This window comes from Silene latifolia, chromosome 11 (assembly GCF_048544455.1).
Source record: "Silene latifolia isolate original U9 population chromosome 11, ASM4854445v1, whole genome shotgun sequence".
NCBI classification, from domain to species: Eukaryota; Viridiplantae; Streptophyta; class Magnoliopsida; order Caryophyllales; family Caryophyllaceae; genus Silene; species Silene latifolia.
Window position 1 is genome coordinate 47,948,758 of NC_133536.1, and position 7,914 is coordinate 47,956,671.

Here is a 7,914-nt window from a genome sequence, read left to right on the forward strand (position 1 = left end):
CAATTGCTAAAAATATTTAATTTTATTCCATGTCATTATCAATAATTGCTATTATACTTGATTAATTTGACATATTTACTTGGTAAGATTGTTAGTATACCTTAATTAATATGGCGCAATAAATATTTTAATGAATTTTTAACACCTAAGAATATAAGGAGATAAATATAAAATGTATTGACAAAGAAAATAAAGAGACAAGGTCATGAACTCATGGTAAACAAAGAGACATAGATTAATCTTATATATAAGATTAAATTTTCTATGTACAATTGTACATCATTGTAAATGCCATATTTTTTCATTTTTTTTCAATCTTAATATTTTTTAAGCTCTGGAATAGTTTTGTATTATAACTATCTTTTTTCTATTTATGTATACTTAATTAATTTAGTGTATTAACTTTGTAAGATTGTTAGTGTACCATAATTAAGATTGCACAATAAATATGTTAATGGCTTTTAACACCTAGCTAGGAATATAATGAGACAAATAAAAAAAGGCATAACAAAGAAAATAAAGAGGCATGAACTCTTGATAAATAGAGAGGCATATAAGACTAAATTTTCTATGTACATACTTATAAATACAAGATTTTTTTTAGTTTTCTTTTTACATTCCTAACTAGTTTCTATTCCCGTGCATTACACGGAATCATTTAAGGCTAATTTGATGGTATTTTTTTATGGCAATTATAGATGAGACATCAATCACCTCTTTATCGATCTTCAAAATGATTTATTAACTCGTTTATCTTCTCAATTTTTTGATTCTTTAAAATCATATTGTGGTAGTTGCTTATTTTTTTTTTTCACAAAATTCACTTTGCACGAGAGTGCTTTCAGAAGTCATCTTATCTTATGAAATTGAAATATGACATATGGAAGGTGATAGATAATTTAGTTTTTTTTTATAATTAAATTTATAGATAAGTTCGATGGTTACGATATTGGTTAAATTTCAAACTCATAATTAGAATGTAATATACGATTCATAATCAGAATGTAATGAAATAAATTGCAATTTTATAAAAAAAAAACTCAGAACACATAGCAAGATCACCTTATGAATAATTTATGGTAGTCGTGTACTAAAATTATATGCATTGACATATTAAAATATAAAGACCAAAGTAAAAAAAGGGACAAAGTAGGTTAAGCAAACAATTAGTTAGCCTCAAAACTCCAATTTCACTCCAAAAGTGCTATTTTTCGAGAGGTGAAATGATGAAAAAAAATACCAAAATAAAACATTTATGTGAAAGTCTCTGAAATATTAAATTCTTTTACGAACCTAAAAACTATTAGTCATTTACGTTGATGTCAATATTGGAGTTAGTATGCAACATATAGTTGTTTAAACAATCTTAGTATTTCGCTTCTCCATATAGTCTTCTTTCTCCAAATGAACCATCCCTACCAAAAAAATTAACTTATTAATTAATGTGGATTAACAAACAAAATAAAATAATGGAATTTGACTTATGTAATATTAAGCATATCGTTATTAACTTAAATTTCCCTTAAATAATGAAAGGAACGGGGACTCAAGTCGTAGAGATATAAGTATATTTACCTTTGAAAAGCACAACACCACAAATCTTGATAACCCCAATATGGGAACAAAAGAAACACATGCATGAAGGTGAAAATGTGATGAACACTTCACAACCCAATGGAACTTTCATAAAAATAAATAAATTAATAAGTAATTTAAAACCTTAATACGTTTGGCTTGACGTGAATACAATAAAAGGAAAGAATACTTACACATGGAATTGTATTGATGATGGGGATAATAAAAATTTTGACTTATAAATTTTGCCTTCCTTCAAAAATATATAACCAGTTGAAGATACGTTTTAGGACTTTTGAGCATCCTTATTTCATTATTATGAAATTTAATATGGAGCAAAATTCATGACTATTGAGCATGATTTTTTAATTATTATCAAATTTAATATTGATATAAATATAAAAGAAGGAGAAATGGAATGTTAAAGATTTGTTTAATTTTAATTTTTAATTTTTTATTTTTACAAAATGCACTTTGCAAGATTTGTTTTAAAAAAATATCTTGAAATTTATTTTTTTTAGGTGGAATGTGAAATATATTAATATATAAAGAGTGCATAAATTGCATTACATGGCTTTGAGATGAAAGGTACCACCTACACAATCAGCTAAACAACAATACACCTACACCATCATAGAATACATAAGCTTGTTGAAATCTAGGTGGCCAATTTCTGGACAAATACCGTTGCTTGATGCTACTTTGGACCTCCTGTAGAATTTCTCTAGGAGCTTTCACCCACAGTTCAAGACGACACAGGTTCCTACACTGCCAAATAGAGTACAGTACAACAACCACAGCAGCAAAGACAATATGTTTCTTCAATAAAGATTTGCACCTCGATTTCACACACCAGTTGATAATGTCCTGCCCAGGTAATGGAACATCTAGCCAGTCCTTCAACAACTGCCAGCAAGAAGAGCTAAATCGACACTGATAAAAAAGATGCATATGAGTCTCATCACAGACCTTACATAGCTCACAAAGTCCATCATTAGCAATCCCAAAAGCCTGCAATCTGTCTTTGGTTAGAAGCCTTTGCCTAACACACAGTCAGGTGATAAAGGAGTGTTTAGGCACATTGAATCTATTCCAAACCAGAGGATACCATTCTACCTTAGCCATAGAGCCTTGTAGCCATTGTTACCCAGCCTTAATGGTATACTTACCATTACCAAAAGACCACAGGTTATTCACATACCCAGACTTCAGCAATTTTTGACTTTATAAATCATCTTGAAATTTATTAAATGTGGATGATGCTAGATAGTTTGGTTTGTCTTTTAATTAGATTTATAAATAGATAGATGTAAAAAGAGAATCAAAATATGGAACGCACTACACGTGACATTATTGTATGTATTTGACAATACGTTAAAAAAAAGAATTGACTAATGTGATAATTATTGCTGTTGAACTTAAATAGTGGTTGAACATAATTTTTTTTAATTTTAATAATATTATTACTCGCTACATAATTTTTTTAAGTTTTAAGTTTGTATAACTTTAAAATAAATAAATGAATGTTTAATTTTTAGGTAGTACGATTTTTGAGAAATTAAGTTTAACAATTACGAAAGGAAAAATATACAACGTTTTCAACCAGCATTTCATCATATAATATCAGTTTACAAAACTTAGTATGAAAAACCTTAATCAAGTCATTAACACGTTCAATTACGAAAACTTCAATTAAAATGTCAATTTTAATTATAAAATATGAAATTCAGATGTGATTTGTAACGGTTACATCACTCTTGGAATTTTTTACTCATGAAATACTTAATGTACACAATTAATTTAATATAGGTGAAATGACATTTTCGTAAGACCTAATGAACCATCGCCACCAAAAAAATTAACTTATTAATTAATGTGGATTAACAAAAAAAAATAATGGAATTTGATTTATGTAATATTAATCATATCGTTATTAACTTAAATTTTTCATAAATAATGAAAGGAAGGGGGACTCAAGTTGTAGAGATATAAGTATATTTACCTTTGAAAAGCACAACACCACAAATTTTGATAGCCACAATATGGGAACAAAAGAAACACATACATGAAGGTGAAAATGTGATGAACACTTCACAACCCAATGGAACTTTCATAAAAATAAATAAATTAATAAGTAATTTAAAACCTTAATACGTTTGGTTTGATGTGAATACAATAAAAGGAAAGATTACTTACACATGGAATTGTATTGATGATGGGGATAATAAAAATTTTGACTTATAGATTTTGCCTTCCTTCAAAAATATATAATCTGTTGAAGATACATTTTAGGACTTTTGAGCATCCTTATTTCATTATTATGAAATTTAACATGGAGCAAAATTCATGACTATTGAGCATCATTTTTTTAATTATTATCAAATTTAATATTGATATAAATATGGAGGAGGGAGAAATGGAATGTAAAAGGTTTGTTTAATTTTAAATTTTAATTTTTTATTTTTACAAAATGCACTTTGCAAGAGTTGTTTAAAAAAAATTATCTTGAAATTTATTGCATGTGGATGATGCTAGATAGTGTGGTTTATCTTTTAATTAGATTTATAAATAGATAGATGTAAAAAGAGAATCAAAATATGGAACGCACTACACGTGACATTATTGTATGTATTTGACAATGCGTTAAAAAAAAGAATCGACTAATGCGAAAATTATTGATGTTGAACTTAAATAGTGGTTGAACATATTTTTTTTTATTTTAATAATATTATTACTCGTTACATAATTTTTTTTAAGTTTTAAGTTTGTATAACTTTAAAATAAATAAATGAATGTTTAATTTTTAGGTAGTACGATTTTTGAGAAATTAAGTTTAACAATTACGAAAGGAAAAATATATAACGTTTTCAACCAGCATTTCATCATACAAAATTAGTTTACAAAAATTAGTATGAAAACCTTAATTAAGTCATTAACACGTTCAATTACGAAAACTTCAATTAAAATGTCAATTTTAATTATAAAATATGAAATTCAGATGTGATTTGTAACGGTTACATCACTCTTGGAAATTTTAACTCGCGAAATACTTAATGTACACAATTAATTTAATATAGATGAAATGACATTTTTTTAAGAAATTTTAGTTAATTTATGTAAAATATGGAAAGGTTAGTTCAGTAATTTTACACGCATGTGAGGTGGCATACTAATAACCTAGAAAATGTAGAATTCTCTTAAATTAGGCCATCAACATGCCTTTTAATATTATTTATAGATGTTTTCTAATCCCTCGAAATAGTTTTGTATTATAGTTATCTTTTGTCTCTAATTTTATTATTTACTATAATTGCTCTTATCGAACTATTTTTACCTACTTATTTTCGAATAATTTTCAGATATGCTTATTTGGACCAAGGACGATCACAATGAAGATAGATTTTCCAACCGATTTTTCGTAATCCGTGGCGCCTTGAATATAGACTTTCTACATTACTTACAAGCGAGATTTCCACCAGCGGTATGATAAAGTGATAAACACATGTAAGAGTAATTGTTTAATTAAATCTATATCTATTAATTTCTATCTTGGCGTAGTATGATTATGCCTAAATTGTTGGATTCTCTGCATTATGTATGCAACATGACCATTATATAGTTATTAAAACATAAATCGTTATGTTAAGTATGTCCAACTCTAAAATATACAAATATAAGTACTCATAGTATATTGTTTTAACTAGATAGGATAGATTATTTATGATCATTTATTTATTCTTAAAACTTTAAAGACTAACTTTGAATATTAAAAAATTAATTGAAATACAGAATTTTATCTTAATATTTAAAACGGCTGGTGCTTTTGCACGGGTACAAAAACTAGTTTAAACATTAAATTATACATAGCAAGGTGATGTTTGTCGAGCGCCACAAGAACTAACTTCAATGTTACAAAAGAAGTATGTACTGAAGTTAATAGATGACAAAAGGTACAACTTGGAATTAAGTTCAAGGTGCTACAATGTTGTGGACTATAGTGACGATTTGAGAGATATAGAAGCATGGACTCAAAAATACAAAATGATAAAGTTAATACAACATCTAAAATATTTTATTAAATTTTATCAAATATCATAAATCGTTTAGCTAACAATTTTAACATTTTGAAAACAAGAAATGAGAGCTGCCTCAAGTGAAATACCAGACTCAATGGGCTGTCTTTTGGTAGTGAAAATATAACCTTTTGCATTCAGGAAATATGATATGCTTAAAAGCGCTTAAAATATTAACATGATATGTGCAGGAGAAAATTCAGTACGAGAATAAAGTCTTAGCAGCCAGCATTGCAGAGGTAAAATATAATTATCTCTTAAATGATTAATCTTACAAAATGAATCGTCTTCACACTTTAAACGTTAGTAAAAAATATGTGAGTCATTACAAGATGAAAGTGTTGTCGAGGGAATACATAAAGACGAAACCGTGGAGAAACTTTCAACAACAAATATGGCACAAGTAAAACAACACTAATATTCTGTTTTTGACACAAATTTTCCTTGATAACTGATACCCGTCGTTGTGAGTACCAAAAATAATATTTATATTTCCTATTAAAACTAACCTAGGCTAGTGGTAACAGGGTCGAACCACAAGGAGGCGAATGTAATTAATAATTGTCTAATTCTAGTCTAAGGTAACGAATGTGGGGGTTGAATTGAATTGGTCTATAGCTAAAGGCAATAAAGATAATAAACTAAATAGACGGATAAAACAAATATTAAAAAGGGATGCAAGGATGGTCGGTTCACTATAGTTTCGGCGGCAGCATACTAAGTAGGTCGTCTAAATCAAACACATGAGGCGGGAAAACAAGAGGTCCTCTCGGTCCACTCTTAACAGATATCATCTTTCGATCTCGCTATAAGTCCCTAATATCACTAATACTGACTCTCGTCCTGAGAAGTGACTAATAATCTAAATTTTACCTATCTTTCGATCTCAGCATAGTTTAGTCATTTTAATTGGTGATCTAACAGCTGTCCCTATCTTTCGATCTAATGGGTCAGTCAAATCCTAAACATTTAACTAGTCGCGTGCACTCGATTCGTCAAATATAGAAATTAAAACAATTAAAACGAAGGTAACACCTCACGTGGTCAGTCGATCGACCAGGTTTGGCAGTCGATCGACTGACACGCGATTTCAGTCTACTATTCTAATGCCGCCTAATCCTACAGATTCCCTACATCCTAGCACGAATAATTTAGCTACTCATGACTATAGTGGAAACAACAATAATATTAAGGATTAAAACTACGGAATTCATGCTTAAAACGATTAGGCAAATAAATAACATAAAATGATAAAATTGGCTTTTGAAACCTAACTAGCAATTTCTATACTATCAACGCAATAAAGATGAACTGAAATAGAACAGAAGGAATACCGAAATTGCAGAGGAATTGTAACGGAATGATTAAAGTACGAACCAAAATCCGATGCAAACCAATATTCCGAACCCTAATTATTTGATATTCTAAAACTGATAAAAACTGAATGAAAAACTTGATTGAAAACTGAATGTTCTAGGTTACGTTAAATAGAAAATATACGTAACACTTATTATCAAAACCTAAACACAATGGGCTTGCTTTTCCTCGATCTTCTTATTCACGTCTGATTAGCGGTGTGGTCGATCGACCATGATGCTCAGTCGATCGACTGCTCTTCAGTGTACAGTGGCTTCTGTAAGTCGTATGATGGTCGATCGACCATAGGCATCGGTCGATCGACTGCTTTAGCTGGTAGTCCGCTTCTAAAACTTCGTGGATTTGTCTTTAGGACACGCATCAAACTTCCCCAAACCAAACCCTTGCTTGTCCTCAAGCAAGAACTAGACTCGATCTAATGACCTATTGGAACGAGTTCAATCTCAGAGCAAATTGCTACATGTAAAGCCTAAACCATTTTAATGCAACAACTAACAATTAATTAGCAATGCGAATCATGCAAACGAATTATGAAGTCGTTAAAAACTGTTGAACCGTCGACTATAGAGACTTATCAAATTGGACTCTCGCGGTTCGCTCATATCACACATAAGCACAGGTGAATATATAAGAGGATAGAAAGAATTCATTTTGTAAAGACTCTCACCTAACTACGACCTATAAGACCATGCCTGCAATATAATATGAAAGTAATCTCTACAACCGTACATATGCATTCCAACCGAACTAATGACCATGACACATGCCGAGGTGTATATGGATATGTGAGATATGGGTAAGAAGAGGCAAAACATTTATGGAAAAGTGAAGGTACAGGTGATCAAGCTAGTACCAAAACGGAACCATATGGCAACATCCAACTTCTTGC

At 29.7% G+C, this 7,914-nt stretch overlaps 1 long non-coding RNA gene across 1 annotated transcript; it reads right to left on the reverse strand.

Moving 5' to 3' along the window:
* Positions 1–2,082: 2,082 nt before the first annotated feature.
* Positions 2,083–4,651, reverse strand: LOC141614837 (uncharacterized). The gene is made up of 2 exons (XR_012529400.1): positions 3,772–4,651; positions 2,083–2,593 (listed from the first exon to the last, which is right to left on the reverse strand). It is a non-coding gene; the product is annotated as an uncharacterized LOC141614837 (long non-coding RNA).
* Positions 4,652–7,914: the final 3,263 nt, after the last annotated feature.